Source organism: Nyctibius grandis, chromosome 4 (assembly GCF_013368605.1).
Source record: "Nyctibius grandis isolate bNycGra1 chromosome 4, bNycGra1.pri, whole genome shotgun sequence".
Lineage (NCBI taxonomy): Eukaryota > Metazoa > Chordata > Aves > Nyctibiiformes > Nyctibiidae > Nyctibius > Nyctibius grandis.
This window is the reverse complement of record NC_090661.1, coordinates 95,292,698-95,311,317: the sequence shown is the minus strand read 5'-3', so window position 1 is coordinate 95,311,317 and position 18,620 is coordinate 95,292,698.

The window sequence follows — 18,620 nt, the reverse complement described above, 5'->3', positions numbered from 1 at the left end:
TGTAAGCAAACCCCTAGTTGCAGCAGGAGGACCTACGAGCAGCCTGCACCACTGAAATGAGTCACAATGATTCTATTAAGACAAATATGTCCCCCTCCTCTGTGAAGGAAACCATGTTACAGCCTGAAAAGCCTTCCAGATAACTATACTTCTATAGTGTTATTGTACAACCTCTGCTGTAAAGCAGGGGGGAACCAAAGAGAATACTATAAAGAAACCACCTTGAAATAAGAGGAGAAACCCCTTGACAATTGGATGATTGGTTAAAATTAGTCCCACTACACAAAAGCAACTGTTCTGATCAAGCCCGTGAGAATTAAGCTCTAACACTGAGGAATAAAAACAGATAGACAGGTTGAGAACACAGTTTTTACATAGCTCCATAGATCAAAACCGTCTACTATTGCTTAGAATAACAGTGACAATTACTAGGAAGGGATTTTAAAGGAATAGGCACCAGAGAGGCCCATAGGAAGAAAAAGGGAAGACTGAAGTTCTCGACACCAGGGCTGAAGACAAAAAAAATGACAAAATGAACTTTTCCAGAACACACTGGGAAAACTCTGTGAGATAGGGTCTTTGCAGCTAAAAGGCCTGAAAGGAAATGGAAGTTTGGGTGACTAATTAAAATTGACGAAAACAAGGCAAAGATGGATGAGTTCTGTTTCTACTCCTCCCGTAACTGACAGGGTGAAAGCCTCAGTTTTCCCATCTATAACATGCGTGGGCTAATCAGTTCTCTGTCAACAGCGAGGCCGTCTAGTATTAGAAATAGTTCAAAGTTGCTGGGAGAGCCTTGGATGCTAGGTGTTGTATGGACTATACTGGATTTATTTCTGGGACTGCTGCTTCCAGAGCTGAATCTATGAACAGACGGGACAGTCCAGCAAAGGGGCCTTCTGACTATTTCAGCTCCACGCTCTTAGCCTCACCTTTGCAAGCAATACCTCCTATATTTAAATGTACATTTTCCTTTGCCCTTAACCGATCTTTCTAGAACTGCCTTCGCTACTGGCTGTTCTGTGACAAAACATGAGTCCCCTACGTTTTCCTGCCCTCCATATATTCTCTCTGCTCCTTCTTTTTCCACAGTCTGATCAGGAATTGGCCTATTGTCTTTCAAGCTTATGTGAATTGTTGTTTTTCCCCCTTACACTGTGGATTCTCATTGTTAATATGTGAGTTATATGATTACCCGCAGCTGGAAATTCACTTCTGTAACCATACAGCTATTTCCTGTATTTTTAGAAATGGCTTTTTCCAGCCCTTCTTACATCTAGTCCCAGTAGTACTGGTTTTAAATAGAAACTTATATTTATCTGCAAAGTACTGAGTCCTGGCAGCCCTCAAGGGACATAAGAATCATTCCCCATCTCACATATATGACAGCTCTACAGAGATTGGTTTGCGATGGCTAGAGGGACCTATAGCTTGGCCATTGCTCTTCCGTGAATGGGCATCACAAGCACCTTTGTTGTCTTCGGACATATAATCAACCTGCAACATACAGCCTGTGCTTAGATGTTCCACTCAGTTGCTCTCTAAAGTGCACTGCAAAGAGGTTGCTTGCATCTTAGTTGTGTTGAGTGCTGCACAAGATGGGAAGCTCATTTGCTGTTTTTACAGCTATATCAGCAGCTTTTACTTCTGATTTTACTCAGAAGGGCTCTTCCAGGTGGCCTGACATGAGTCTATAGGACAGGAACAGATGATTATTTGTGGAAGATGAGGAGACACTGCTGCATTTGCTCTTAAAAACTAGAAGGAAAGAGAGTGACAAAGAGTGCTAAGACAAAGGCAAGATCTAATGCAACAAAAGCCAAGGGAGTACATCACAGCCTGCATTGGATGTTCGTCCCTTATTAGAAATGCTCTGTGTGTGATAGAAAGACTAACGTAGTACCAGCACACAACTTTCAATCACTGCAGGCCACTGCAGCATCTCCACAGTGTACATATGTCAGATAGAGGAGAAACAAGTATACCAGCACGCTATTCTTTAAAAAAAAAATAGTGTGACTGTGAGTAGGGTGCATAAATGATGCATGGTGTAATAACTGAAAGGTTCTCTTATTCTGCATGTGGGCCATTCAAGAAGAGCAGCACATGACACAGGACATGCAAGAGCTGGTAGAAACAACTAGCAACCTGTAACTTTTGTCCCTCTTTCATTTGCCCAAGATAGTGGAGATGACTGACATCTATCAGTGATTCTTATCTCTCTTTCCTCCTTTTCCATTAAAGTTGGCCTTATAGGTACCATAAAAGCATGTGCATAAAGGCCTGACAAAATTCTCGGTACAAACAAAAATATCTAGCAGAAGGCCTTATGTTTTTTGATAAAAATATAACTGAAACAGAGTGAACTGTGAAAAAGACCCATTGGTCCTATGGCCAAAAGAATAACGCCTTTTTTAGTGCTGTTAATTTGAGATCACACAGTTGACTTGCCTCAATTCCATAACTCCAAAGACAATAACTGCAAAGGAAAATGAAAGGTGCAAAGCAAACCCAAAGTATCTCCTCACCTGACTGCAGGAGGAATGCTCGTTGCTTCCACCTGCCATTCAAGAAACTAACCGAAACACAGGGTCTGACTCCTGAACTTAAGCAAATCTAAATATTCTGAGGTTACATCTAAATATTACAATGAGCAGGGTATGCCTACCCTTACAGAAAAATCTGAGGTAATGTCAGCCCAACTGGTAGGTCTTCACAGTGCAACGCTGCCTGAATGCATTAGCTTGGGATCGGGCACATTAAAGTCATGTTTGCATGGAAACACAGTTATGCTGTTCCTGGATCAAATATTGGTTCATATTGTGGGAGACATCTACATCTCTGCCCCACACCCTGAGCTCCTCTCATGCCAGGGGGATGCTGCGCAACACAGCCTTTGTGCAGAGGCAGCAAGTTGTTGTAAAGCTGAGAGATCACACCCTGATCATCTGACTTCTACTGTGGGATCTTTTCTTCTGGGCCCCTCTTACAAAGACATATAACATGAAAAGGCTCAATTTTCCACAAAGAAATATTTAGCCGTACAAGTGTTCCTGTGAAGGCATCATTTCATGACTGCCTCAGTTCACTTTAGAGAATGCGTGCAGGGAGGAGGGGTTAAAAATACTTAAGAAGAAAATTTCCCCAGAACTACTCCCTGTTGAGTACACAGGGGGGATAAGCTTTGTCAGTTTAGTTTTAAACAAGAGATAACATCAAATAGGCCCATGGGACTGTTTCCAATTATCAACCCAAACAAAAAGAACAGCTGCACCCAAAAAGGCCTGTGCTTACAGTCGTATTTCATTTTAACCACATTACAAAGAAAAAGTCTCATGATATACAAGGCTTTGGGGTTTTCTTTTTAATTCCACAACGTATTTAGTAAGTCACCACATCATATGGTATAGAGATGCACAGTCAATTAAACAGGCTTTCATTAACATTGCTTTTATACTGACATCAAAATGTCTGAGGTTAATCAAACCATTACATTAGAAGGGAATGCTACAAAAAGGAAATAACTGACAACTCTACCTACAAAACCCATGACTTGATGTCGATACTGTTCCTGGTTGCCTGTCAAGGTAAAGTATCTTGGGATTGTATTTCCTTGGAGTTTTCACAATGATAATGAGAACAATTATATTTCTCCATCTGGAATCCATTAAATATGATTATGATTGCTGACTTTCCTATCCTTATTACTATCTGGATTAGCTAACCCCATTACAAAGACCATGCTCCCAAAGCTCACTTGCAAATATGGTTATATGATTTCCTGTCATCCAACCAGAGTGTCTTTCTCTTTCTCTCTCCCTCTCTCTCATCTCTCTGTTCATGTACCATTTTACAAACTATTTTGCCCTTGTCTCAATTATAAGAACCTTAATAGGTTCAAACTCCCAGGTGACCTGCATTTGCAGGTGTTTAAGAAGGGAAAAATCAGCTGCCTTATGTGGTAATGACTCTTGTGTTGCCTCAATCAAGCAAATAGTTCTGGCCTGTAACTTGCAGGTGGTACAGAGTGGAAACTTAAACATCCTGACCATTTATTTCATGCAGAATAAGTAAAGGTTAAGTAAGGACTATTTAAAAATATGTTATTATAGAGAAGGAAGAAGACAGAGGTTTTGTACTAGGTACTTAATAAGCTATCTTCTCGATTCAGAAAACCGAATTATTGGTTTAAGGCTTCCCAAAGTCTCTGGTTTTCATTCTGTGCTCATTTGCACTATTACTAAATACAGAGCAATTCCACAAGTTTCATTGAAGTTGCTCCAAATTTATACCAGTATAATAAGGATCAGAATATATCAGTTATCTGGAGAGTTTCTTATGAATTTTCATTAAGGAGTCTGTTAAAAGCAGAAATGTTATTAGGTAAGGGTCAGTTCACAGTGTTTTGGTCCCGTACTAGATTTATCTCAAAGTTTGTGTGTCTTAGCTGCAAAATTGAACACGACTCTTTGTAAATAACAGTATCTGTCATAGCAGTAAGACACACCAGAACTGTGTACTCATCTTTACTCCTTGACACCAGACAAGTGTCTTTGTGTCAAAGCTGCAATGGTTTCCTGTAGGGCTCTACATGAAATTATTTCAGAAGCAGCTCTTCACCTATGGCCATGGATCCATGCTTTTTCCTCAGTTACTTTTTCTGCTGTACACCAACCCTCATCTACTGATTTGAGCACTAATTTAGAGGTTTGTTGGTGCATTATATCTTTGCGCAGCCAGCTCAGAAATTTCAAACTGTTTGCTTTGTGCTTTGATTATGCATTAATTTTGACTTGAAAAAGGATTATATAATAATAAGCAGCATTTCAACAGAAGTTAGTTGTAGCTGTTTCTATCTGTAATGATTGTTTAATGACTATTTAAGATGTGCTGCCTGGGGTTGTCTAATCAGACAGTTTTTATTAGCTTTCAATGAATTCATAAAGTGATACCTAATCAGTGATAAAACTTCAGTATTGAGCAAGGTAGAGTTTCATGTGGGAAAAACATAAAGGTTAAAAATTATTAATCTCCATTATCAATTATTATTGTGGGCATTTATAAGGTGTTTATTGTCATGACATCCAGGGAAAAGATACATCAAAACAAAAAATGTTTTCCTGGCCTGCGTTTTCTTCATTAAACCATGGGAAACTGGGTTTGATTCCAAACTTCTTGAAGTCAACAGAGAAAACCACCATGGTGAGTCCACTGCCTTTGGATCAGGCTCATGGTGAGAACAGTTGTTCACACTTTGCTACTCTTGAATCCATTTCAGCTGCTCTCTGTTCACAGCCACTTTTAATTCTTTTTCTTACTGTGCCATTGTGGAAGTGATGTCTTCATAGCAAATTTGAGGAAGAACAACTGTGAAGGGAATTTGGGAACCATGTGTCTTGGGGAAGCACGCTAGGTGTTCTAAAACATCATGTACATGTTTCGCCCATGGTTTCTTTAAGGAGTCAGATATTTTTTAATTACTGCAGTCTAATGAATCCTTTGTACCCACCAGCTGAGCACCAGCAATTGACTGTACATGTTGTTTGTCCATTGAAAGTATGAGCTGAGAGGTGTTTGCTTAAAACTCACTGAAAGAGGTTTACATTGACTCACTATCTCATGTTTGTGACCAGCTAAGGGCATACATATGCCACTTCCCACAACTAAGCTGACATGCAGTAGTTCATTAAGCCACAGTAACATGATCATGTTTTAAGAATCCTAATTGTCATAACTGTGGCTACCACTAATTTGCTGTGGTCGCACTGAAATTTATCAAGTACCACCAGTATGAAATCTACATCAAAAAAGTAAAAGCTTTTTAATTAAATCTCCTTTACTGCCCAAATTAAATATTTAAGTTGTTTAGTGACTCATTTCCAAGTGCCAGCTACTCAGACCTTCTTCGCTGTTTAAAACTTCCTTTTCTGTTTCCATCTCGTTTCTGTCCAGATCTTTCTGTTCTTTCCTTCCTTTGTGCTCATCCTTGCTAATGATAAATTTGCAAGGCCACAGCAAGTTGCCCAACACAAGTACTATCCTCAGCAGTAGAAGCATTGATGTTGATGGGCCAGCAGAATCAGAGCCACCAAACAGATATCTGGCCTAACCGAAACTACCACTGAATCATTGGTTGGCCTTCATATGGTGTCCTACTCAAGTAAAAACCTCTTACAGCAACACGGGCACCTCAAATCTAGCACTCATGAAGAATTTGCAATGAGAAAGACAGCCCTTTTCTCTTCCATGATGTGGGCTTGATTCAACAAAGCATCTGGGCTGGTACTTTTCTTTATGTGCTGAAGTATCTGGAAGAATCGTAACTTCCACGATTGTAACACTGGATATAAGAGGACACAAGCACACTTCACACCTTGCAAGATCGACCTATCATCAATCATCATTTGACACAATAAAAAGAAGTTTCCTTGTGTTCTTACATGCAGATCAACTTGCAAACACCTCCTCTTGGAGTCGCTTACTTAGAGCCAAACCCACACAGCAAAATCCTATTACAAGTTACGTGTAAAGTTTTTATGAGATGAACTATGAACTTTAAAAAGTCTGGAATCTTTAGCAATTGCTTATTGCCTGCAGGATAGATGCAGTTAGTATAGTGCCTTGTGGGCATGCCCTTAGCTGCAATCCTTATTGATGTTCCTTTGCTACTGCTTTCAAAACTGTTAAAATTCCTTCGCTCAAGTGTTCTTAGCACTTATGTTGATAGGGAATACTTCAAAGGATACATCTTTACTTTATCAAATCTCCTTTAATTTTGTAGATGGAATCAAAGAGGTTGGTTTTAAGTCTAGTCAACTTTGCCAACTGTCCTAAGCTCAAGAAATCAATTCCATGTTGCCATGTAATCAATCTAAATGAGAAGCCTAGAATACAACAGGGCAAACTTCTCCTTGTTAAAACTACATTTGCTTCAGCACATTTACACTGGAAATAATTTTGGCCCACTATTCTTACTCCCACACTTTTTCTATTTCTTCTATTCTTCTTAAAGCTTCCCTGATGTATTCAACTCCATGGCTGTACTGATGAGCAGCTGACACATCAGTCCCCAAACCTAGCTCTCAACAGTGTCTGTTGAAGGAACAATATCATATACTTGCTTCTTTTTCTCACAGAAGTCTCCTCTGGCACAAAGAACTTGCTGGGTGTTCTCATGCCGTTATTACAACAGCAAGGTATATAATGAAGATCCATGCACTTGGCAAGTTTTCAAGAACAACTAGCAAAAGACAAAACAGGAGTTTTACAGCTGAAGTCCTGGGCATTAACCTCCACCCACTGTGGCAATCAAAACATTTTTTTTCTCTTAACAACTTAAATACAATCATAAATCTTATGTCAGGGCTACTGAGTTGTCCCTCATGTCATGTTTGGCACAACACATAGCTCTGCTTCTAGTTGAAGCTTTAGCCTGAGTTACGAATTCTATAGTCATGATACAAAATGGATTTTTTTGGTGGTTTTTTTTTTGTCTTGTAAAATAATTATAGAGAGAGTCTAAACTAAAGGAAGAGACCTGAACATGCTAAACAATTTCTGCAGGAAAAATTTATGCAAAACCTGGAAAGCTATGAATCTTTTCAAGCAAGGTGCTTATTCTCATTTGGGACCAGAACAGAAGTTACATAGAAGGGTTATAAAAAAATCTTCACTCCTGTCCCAGTTGCATGAATAGATCTTTAAAAATTATTCTTACCACGATGGAGGAACTGGCCTACTTCAGACTTTGGGAATCACAAGATCAGTTTGGTTTTGTTCTTTTTGAAAGTCTTGTCTCAAGTGTAGACTCAGAAAAGTTGTCTCAGTTGAGACTCTCAGTCTTCAGAACTGCTGTTAGGGTCCTCTGCAATACATCTTGCATCATATACAACAACTGAAGATTATTACCCTCTTGGAAAACTTGTCTCTCAGAAGCTATCCAAAATCAATGCAGATTCAAAGATGTAAAATATGTGGCAGAAGTATTATACGACTTCCATTAAAAATTCCTGCAGATGCAAGATTAACCTTGTCTCAGCAATAGCATTTCACTCTACAAAGTATTCCTGGTTTCCAGAAGGAGAATATTCTTTTTCCTCATAAATTTCACTAGAGAAAATCTTCCCTGATATTTGGTTTCAGTTTTTACTTCCAACAGTATTTTGATTAGACCATGTAACTTTAAAAAATCGTGTCTTGTGCTAATCCTATACTCATGTTAAAAACTCAGTAGCAAAAAGCCATCTACTAGTGTTCTTACCTTTTTGGTAGTATTGAAATGAAAGCCCGACCATGATGCAGGCAATGGTCAAAGTCATGTTGACTTCATCCAGGTTTCCATATGAAAGACGATACATTCCATGAAGATTTTTGTTCTTGCTTTGTCTTCTACTTAAATCTTTTGACAAGGAACTGACTTTGAATGTGTCCTGGAACCTAAAAGAGATGACAAAGCAAATTCAAAACATCTACAGCCACTTACTTTGGCTCTAACACACTGCTTTTTAAGTGAAGAAATTTTGCATGTTCTCATCAGCTTAAAGTTGTGGTAAAGTCTCTGCAAAATGCCAAACCAAAAAAAATGTGTAAAGTACATACATGGATACATAAATATGTATAAAAAGTAAAGGGTTGCAGCATAGCTTAAATATGCCTTTGACACCATTTACCACAGCATTCTCCTGGAGAAAATGGCTGCTCATGGCTTGGACAGCATATGCTTTGCTGGGTAAAAAAACTGGCTGAATGGCTGGGCCCAGAAAGATGTGGTGAATGGAGTTAAATCCAGTTGGCAGCTGGTCACAAGTGGTGTTCCCCATGGCTCAGTATTGGGACAAGTTCTCTCTAATATCTTTATCAATGATCTGGACGAGAGGATCGAGTGCACCCTCAGTAAGTTCACAGATGACACCAAGTTAGGCAGGAGTGTTGATCTGCTTGAGGGTACGAAGGCTCTGCAGAGGGATCTGGACAGGCTGGATCAATGGGCCGAGGCCAACTGTATGAGGTTCAACAAGGCCAAGTGTCGAGTCCTGCACTTGGGGCACAACAACCCCATGCACCACTACAGTCTTGGGGGAGAGTGGCTGGAAAGCTGCCTGGCGGAAAAGGACCTGGGGGTGTTGGTCGGTGGCCAGCTGAATATGAGCCAGCACTGTGCCCAGGTGGCCAAGAAGGCCAACAGCATCCTGGCTTCTATCAGAAATAGTGTGGCCAGCAGGACTAGGGCAGTGATCATCCCCCTGTACTCGGCACTGGTGAGGCCGCACCTCGAATCTTGTGTTCAGTTTTGGGCCCCTCACTGCAAGAAAGTCATTGAGCTGCTGGAGCATGTCCAAAGAAAGGCAACAAAGCTGGTGAAGGGTCTAGAGCACAAGTCTTATGAGGAGCAGCTGAGGGAACTGGGGCTGTTTAGCCTGGAGAAAAGGAGGCTCAGGAAAGACCTTAGCACTCTCTACAACTACCTGAAAAGAGGTTGTAGCGAGGCGGGTGTCAGTCTCTTCTCCCAAGTACCAAGCAATAGGACAAGGGGAAACAGTCTCATGTTGAGCCAGGGGACGTTTAGATTGGATAGCAGGAAAAATTTCTTCACCAAAAGGGTTGTCAAGCATTGGAACAAGCTGCTCAGGGAAGTAGTTGAGTCACCATCCCTGGAGGTATTCAAAAGATGTATAGATGTGGCACTTAGGGACATGGTTTAGTGGTGGACTTGGCAGTGCTAGGTTAACGGTTGGACTTGTTGATCTTGAAGGTCTTTTCCAAGCAAACAAATTCTATGATTCTGTGATTCTATATCACTTCATTTGTCTTGTGCTTCCAGTTGCCTGGCTCAAGGCCTTCACTACATAAGAAATTTGTTTACATAGACTTCAGGCTGCATAAGGCTGGGTTGCAGAGCAGAAACTCTGTGTGTGTTTGTAAATATATACATACAAATAAATTTTTAAATTCTATGTAAATACAATCATGCCCTGTCTTCTGCCTGGGCATCAAAAGAGACCACTGAAGTAAATGACCATAGATTAACTTTGCCACATTAACACCACATCCAGAGAGGACAGTAGATGAGGTGTGTGTATATGTCCAGGTAGGCAACACCAGTATATAAAGTATATGGATATTTGTGGATATCAATCCATAAAGCATCTGTGTGCTTGTATGGAGAACTTTCTACATGAAAGGACACACTCTTGCCTACATATACAGTGTGCATATGTGCATAAGCAGTCACTGACATCTACAGGAGTGTATAGTGTGTGTACATGCCAATTAGTCTGACAACTCCCATGCTGACGAGACATGGCTCTGAATCCTGCGATTCCAAAGAGGTAGCGGTGAGAAGCAGAGTGGCTGGATCCACTGCTGTGTGGGAGACAGGCAGTCGGCAGAGAGGGAGCATCGGTGTGATTGACGTGTAAGCATTGTGCTACTCTGCAAGTCTTTGTTGTGTGCCTATATGGTCTCATTTGTTCTTCTTGGCACTCCCTACAATTCATTTAGTGTCAACTCCACTTGAAGAGACTGTGGCATCTGGTGGGGAGGGAAGAAGGGGATCCATTCAAAATAACAGCAACTTTTAAAAAGAAAACTTCTCTCAATATTTTAGTTGTCTAAATATTTTACCAATGCCTTTGTGCTTTACAGAAGCAAGAAGGTGGAGGGATTTCCACCTCTGTCTGTGTGGTGATGAAAGCAAGCAAGCAGTCACCCTGCTGCAAAATAGGCCCATTTCCAGAGTTTAGGACTCTCATTTGGTACTCCCAACAAGGGATATTCCTCTTTATTAATCTTTACGTTAAGTTTGTTCAGTTCCTGAGTGCTTTCCTCCAGACATTCTCTTATGACTGTTTTTTCCCTTCCCTTTTGAAATGGAAGCGCAATAAGGGTGCAGACTGCCCCGGTGCCAATGCAGGCACGATCTCCCCTACATCCCACGCCTGCTGCAAAACTCCCTCCTCCTGGGTCATGGAGAGGGAGGATTGCCCTTCCAAAGGGTTAAGGCATTTTTGAATACAGATTCGTATCTTGGGCACAGAAAACAGCATGTCGGATGAACAAGAAAAAAAAGATCCTGTTTAGTTTCAGTGTGTGACATTTGCCTGGGGGAAGAAAGTGCAGAGCTCATTGGCAATCCTATTGTTGAAACTCTGACCAGTCAGTTATAAAGTGCCATGATTTAATATGCCAGAGTTGTTTCCATTTTCAGGGTCAATCACTCTGTGAGTGTGTGTGTGTGTATATGTGTTAAAGAAAAATTTTCAAGTTTTATGTTGCTTAATTTCCTTTACAGGAGTTCATTTTGTTTTCAGCAGAACAGATCTCCAGCAAGACTGCTTCCTTCACAGCATGTGGAGGTACATTTTCCAACATCAAATCCTCCATCAAAGCAATGAAAGTTAGAGATTGAAACAATAATTATGACCTTGATCAGGGTTTATTCTGTTACATGATTAATCATACACGATTTTTTAAAATATCAGGTACCTGCCTGCTGCTGGTGTGAATTCCAACTGAAAGCACCACTTATAACATAGCTAGAAGAAAGGTCAACAAATCTGAGCTTGTTACAGCAACCTGCAAGTCCTACACATTTCAGTGTTTAGACATCAGTCTGCGATACCTGTTTTCTTTTATGACTCTGGGCTTTGTTACCAACTTACCATTAATAGGGTTCAGCCAATGCAGATCTTTTGACTCTTTTTCTCTCTCTGTCCTCACCTGTCAGCCTTCTCTTCATCAACTATATTTATTACAATCAAGCCCTGTCAACTGTCACAGCTTACATACAGTCTGCCAGTAAATATGTCTTTCCAGTCATTAGACATTCCTTCCAGTCACCTTGGGATTTCTACCTTGTCTATCTCACTCCAAAAAACTTTTGTTCAGAAGTATTAGACTCCCACAGAGCAGTGTCAGCTTGGGGCCATTATGGTAGGAAGTGACAGAAAACACCAAACTGTCACTCATTAGGATCTAGTTTTTCCAGAGTTGATGTAAGTCAGATTTAGCCCCAAAACGAATCATGATTTATTTAATATATTTGCTTCTACAAGTGTCAGCTCATCAACTTAAAATGTTTCTCCTTTAACTCTATTGAGGCCTGTACAGAAAGTTTTCTTTGAAACCTAGTTTTTGCTCTAAGGCTCAATAATTAGAACAGAATTGAGAACAGTCAAGTTTCTGCTCTACAGGTGCCCTTTAGTGGCCCTTGGTTTTATAATTATATGTACAAAGCATTTGTGTTAGAATTAAGGCTGGACACGTGAGAAAATGCCACCTGGTGGGTAAGCTCTTTTTATGCTGGCTCCCAAGTCCTAGGTGAGAAAATATAAGCCTACAGATAAGTGTAAAGAGAGAAAAACAATTAGCTAGGGAAGCAAGGATGGAAAAAGGAAAAAAAATCCTATTCTTTCCTGATTATGCTGAGAACTGTCTCTCCAAAGGATCTATAGTCCATCCACCCAGAGCAAAACAATACCAGTGAGGTATATTCAGAGTTGCTTCTGCAATTGCACATACAGTAAAAGCCTTTGCTGAGAAGCATAAACCCCAAATGGTCCCTTGCCTCCCCAAAAGTGTGTATGTCAAGCTGGGTTGGTACTGAGAGAGAGATAAGCAGAAGGCCTTAGAGGTCAGTGGATTGCAGAGAAATGTAGAAGTAATAGGTGGTATGTCCATTGGAAAAAGTGAGAAGAAAGAAGGGAGGCATAAGGGTTCAGGACCATTAACCCAAAAGATTTTAATTGCTTGCACCTCAGGCACCAGAGAGCGAGAATCTGGTCCTTCACTGGTAGAAAACAACATAGCTCAATGACTTCAGTGAATTTACAGAGCACAGACATAGAGAGCTAAGTAATGGAGGGAAAATGTCAGTAGCCAGATTTTGTGTTCAAATAAGTATGTCATCATTAGTGATTCACTTACATAGCCGCTATTACAGACTGTAGGGGACTATGCAGTATTCAAAATAGCATGTTAGTACCAATGACTTGGTTTCACTATCAAAATGCAAACAGCTTTGAGGTAGAAAGAGTATATAACATCACAGGTTATACTAAACAGGAATATACACACAAGTGGTGGAGAACAAATCAACTGTCCCGTAAATCATAATTCACTTGAGATTTTTAGTGGACACAATTACCAACTTCTCATTCTTTGTTTTCTGGCTGTGAAAATAACAATTCCTACCACAGATTGCCATCTGAGATTAAATATGGAGCACCAACTATGACAGTCATCAAGGGGCTGAGCAGGGCTTATGAATCATCTATAATAGCTGTGATTGAACAGGCTTGACCCTGACAACTGTGTGAGTGGGAGCAATGAACGCTGGGACACTTAAAAGCTATTTGCTTGGAACCACATGCTGGGCAAAAAATCTTTGGGAAGCCACATTTAAATATTGTGTGCTGTATCAAAAAGGTAATCGTTCACTATTGCTCTGTTAGCAAATAAGATCAGCTATAAATGCTTCTGACAATGTTAAGCTCATTTTCTGCCTTTCCATATGGCAGTTCTAGAAATGTCCTCTGTATAAAAAACAGAGACTTTTTAATGTTTTGGAGAAATTAGGAGAAGAAGTTGGTACTTACATTTTTTAGCATTGAAACCCCAGGTTGCAGCTGATTAATATTGTGTAACCTTTCTTCTTTTTGACCCGATGAATGATGAAGAGCCACTACCTGCTGGTAGCTAAACATAACTCATCATAATTTACAACTTCTTACTGAAAAGAAGCAGCGTTAATTACAAAACAAGGGAATGGAGGGTGAAATGTAGGGGGGTACCATTTACCAGATAACACCTGTTATCTGTCAGCACCACAGCCCTAGTTCTGTACTGATTTTGCAATACTTAAAGCTACATCAGGCTCCTAAACAATGCAGGGATCAGTATTTCTGACATGCTTTTAAGTCCCTCACCACCCTTGCCACCTAATTTCTGCTTTAGAAGTGCTTTGCCCCAGCTGGAGTGCTCACAGCCCCTCCTGCCTGAGGGACCGCAAGGGCATGCCATCTCCCAAGACGTGTATTCACTAAACAGACTGGCCCATACAATACCATGTATAGGAAAGTCTTGCCAGGCTCATACCAGTTAACACCTTTTTACATCTCCCAGGGAGGTTGAGGTGAACCCGCTGGAAGGATCAGCTGTGTCAATGCCTGTCCAGAGCTCCAGACAAAACCAGCCAGTGTGTCCTTCTTTCCCTGGCAGGGAACAATTGCATCACGTAATTAACAATGATGATTTCATGCCAAGGGATGCCTATAGCCAGGCACGAAGGAAGAGATTGACTAAATTTTATTATGCTCTTCTTTTGAGAAAAGGGCAAAGACACAGTCTGTGGGATGGCACTAATGTGGTGAGAAGGTCCAAATTCAAAAACACCAGCCTGAGGGCCACTGAAAGTCTGAAATATTGCTGACATGCAGAGTAATGATAAGTGAAGTAGATTTTCATTAGTATTGAGAAAGTCTGTCTCAAACAAATATACCAGCATTAATAAAGTCTTGCAACCCTTTTTGAAGCAGATGCACATTTATACAGCTGGGAAGCAGAGATCAGAGGGTTTAAGGGACCTTTCTGCAAGGACAGAACTCTTGCTGCTGGAGTTGCCCTCAGACTGCCTCCTTGCTTTTTACCTCTCAGGTGATCTAGGAAACGAGCCTACAAAAACCTACCTCATCACGGCAGACAGACCCCTGACAAAGTCAACAGGCTTTGGATCAGGCATAAGATTTTAAGTTTATACACAAGATGGCAAATAAATTGTCACAGAGCAGTTTGAGAAAATGAAAAGTGACCACAGACATGCCAACCAGCCCAAAAAAGTAATGAGATGGCTAGGCCATGGCAACTGCATCCTCAGTGTGTTCCTCAGCAAAACCCAGAGCAACATCTCTAACAGGAACATCCTAAGGAGGTGGATGTCAATAACACAGCATGATTTCCACCCGCTCTGTGGGAGCTATAAGAGCTACCTTTTCATAGGAAGGCAATAATTCCTGTCTCCCTCAGCCTCCCACAGGGCATCTGTCCAGCACCCTCTCAGAAGACAATGACGTGACTCAACTGCAATCAGCTGCGGACCTTGCTGGAACTCCAGTGCCGCACCATCCTTTCAATCATGCCTTTGATTTTTAAGCACTTTTTCCCTCAAATATGTCCTTTCATTCATTACATAAAAAAATCCTGAACTCACCTAAAGCCCTTCATCACTGGCCCAAAAAAGGATGTCCTAAAAATGGGACACTACATTGTGCTTGACAAACCACCTAAAATACTTACACCAACCTGACTGTTGCGCTCAGTCTCCTTGGCATGAAAACAGACTAAATAAATGCGTGCATGTTTACTGCAGCAATCCAATTATAAAAACTGCAACCAACAAGGAAAATAATAACTGCTGGAGGTGTAGATGAGGAAAGTGGTGGGGGGGAAGAAAGAATGAAAGGAACCTCAAGGTTAAATGAGCAATGGGTTGGGGCACACAAAAAAGATGTAAACAAGAGAAATCTTCCAGCATAATTTTGAAAGTAAAGGCAGACTGATTCATATTATGCAGGTGTACAGAAAGCACTTTGCTGCATTATCCGTCTCAAGTTCTTGCTCCTATTTCCTTTTGTCAAGAGATCTTTGATTGAAAACACGATTGTCTTCCAAAGAAAGGATAAAATGTCATGTGAATAGCTCAAGTGATAGACTGCAGTATCTTGGATGCAGCAAGAAAAAGCAATGCTAATGGATTTGTACAGTAAATAATATGGGGCAAGAGGGAGAAACAATCAGGCCTAGCACATGCACAGAGAAGGCTGCTTGAACCTCCACAATTTGCAGTGATTGCCATGGGTTACTTCAGGCTGGGGGAGAAGGGCTTCCTAATTTCCCCTATAAAAAACAGAGGGAACGCTAACTGTTATGTGCCTTAAGCCCTGATTTTTTAATGAGCTTTTTTTCTGATTTGCTAGTTCTCAAAAGTGCTTTTTCGCAAAACACCTGTCCTCATTGCTGAGGTATGGTGCACTCCTAATGGATCATAGCAACTCTGCCACAAACTGGGACAGAGAAGTCCAGCTCTATGACTGGTAACCATGATCACAAAGTATTTCTTCTGGCCAACAACTGAATGGTCCAAACTTCCTAAGGCTCTTCTGTAGCCATGTGAAGTGAACTTTGTTCTTCAAGAGACCTGCCTCACCTAAAGTTTTGCCAGTTCAGTGGGAGATAAGGACCTGCTAAGCAGGCACAAGTAGGTTCTAAATGAATCCCAGGAAAGGAGAGTAAAAAACACTAGTTGCAAACATCATGCTGGATTAAACTCATGTCACAAAAAGTTGCAGAGAGAGGAAGCAAGCTGAATGCACTGTGACTTTCAAGACTGGGTTGCTATGCTGTTTCTGGGGGTGAATGCATACTTCCTGCTGTTTAGAATAACACAACACACAACAGCAGTTCTGCTGCACGGCTAGCAAGTTGCTGACCCCAAAGCTCAGCAGGTTGCTGACCCCAAAGCTCAGCAGGTTGGAGATACTGGAGCCCAAGCAGCCACGCCTCCAGCCAGCCCCAGCCTGGTCAAACAGGGCTTTGGACACCACACCCTACGTAGCCTTGTGGAGGGCTGTGCTCTGAGCAAATGGGGTGTAGTGGGGGGGATACAGAAGTGGGCTGTAGCTTAGCTCACATAGACGTGGCTACTTCTTTCCAGTCTACTTACCTTCACCCTGGCAGACCCTCGGCTCTACTCCTATCCGCTCACCACACACATACATGTCTGCCTTTCTCCTTCTGAGTCTTCCTCACTGACCTTTCCCAAATGCTTTCTCTGGTTGTAGCCATACCCACTGTCCCTGGTTCCCACTCCTGTTTCCATAGCAGTTATCTACTCCTCCCATCTCTGGCCCACAGTCCTGTGCAGCTCTGATCTGCTCTCCTCACACCTGCTAAGCCTTCCCACTTCCACTCTTTTCCATCCCTTCCTCTGTTTGTTGCCAGGTCCAAATCCTGTTCCCTCAGAGGCTTGTCCTTGTCATCGTGGCGTTCATAAGCATGGCTGCCTTCCCATTCCCTACTGTGTCCCAGGCACCAGCAGAGGAGATCCCAAATTTCTACCCTGTTGGCATCTTAAAAAAATAACTAACATGATGTTTTGGGATTTTTTTGCCTCAAAGTTATTAAAGTACTTGGCTTTGATCAGTGTGAGTTTTGTGTCACAGGTTTCACAGTCCTCGGTGTTATTGTGTTCTTTCCTCTAGCTGGCGTTGGGGCTCCATTTTTCCCTGCACTGTCTAAAGGCTGTCTCAGAAAAAACATTTTTCTGGTTGAGGAGAGATGGCTCACTTTATTAATGTCCAACATTACCCTTTCCAGGAGAAAGGTGGACAAAGGAGGTTGCTTGGAGACATTGTCTCGCCTTTGGGAGCAAAGTCAGACTCACCACCAGTCAGGGCAGGACAGCAGTGTTGAACTCAGCTTTCCATCCACCAGCACATAACAGAAAGTCTTTCTGAACAGTTGCGAATATTAGGTTTCAGATACAAAAAAATACATCCAACTCCTTTTGGCCTTTTGGCTGAGATCAGTAGTAGTATCTGAGATCTGATGCATGCTGTATCAGGGACGACAGCACTCACTGGCAGGGGCATGTGCTCTGTGATCCGACAGATCTTGCCTGTCTTTAACTCCTCTGATCCTATGATTTGGTTGCCCTGTGGGTACACTGCACACCTACCTGGAGATGCACAAGGAGCTGTGGGATGCCATCACACTGTCAAGACGCTTCATGAGATAGCAGCAGCAGAAGACTTTTTGGAAATGACACCGCATCATCATCCACTTCATACTGCTAACTTTGTGGTGCCATTTCCTGGAGCCATCTCACCCTGTTTAGGAACAACAGACAGGGTAAAAGAGGTGAGGTATGAACATTAAAAGTGCCGTTATCTGGTTTTCTAGCTATTGAGAGCCTAGAGTGAACCCCAGGACTTCAACTGCCTCTTCGATCACGGAGCTGACTCAGAAAGCTTGGGAGGTGGTAGTGGTAGGAGACTTTGGAGACCACTAAATCAAACCAGAAAACAGCATGTGTTACTCCTTAACGCCTGTCAGGAACACATCAAGGGGAAGAACTGTACTGTTAGGGGGTCTTCAGTTTGGGAGGCATATGCTGGAGTTCTCATGCAGCTGGTAAATAAAGCGTTACTTGGATTTCTCAACAAAATAAGACAGAGGGAGAGAAAAAGAAGTATAGAGCATAATTCTTTTAATGAGAAAGGTACAGATCCAGTATATCATTCCTGACTGCCAGGAATTAATTAGTTACAGGCATGAAAGGGGGTGGTCACTAGACACATGTAGTTGTACCAATGGTACAAACAGGGGAGTCCAAGCAAGTAACATAAGTAGTTGGCTCAAAAGAGCCAATTAATCAAAAATAAATTTAAAGAAATAAGAAAAAAAGACAGAAAAATGCAAATGAAAATTAGAGGTATTTTATAATTAATTTCCTAATCAAGATAATTATGGAATTGCTGTTAAGTTTAATTCACATACTATTTCAATGGAAAAATTGGTATTTGCAGTACTGATAAGGCTCAGGATGAATGGGTGAAGAGCTGGCT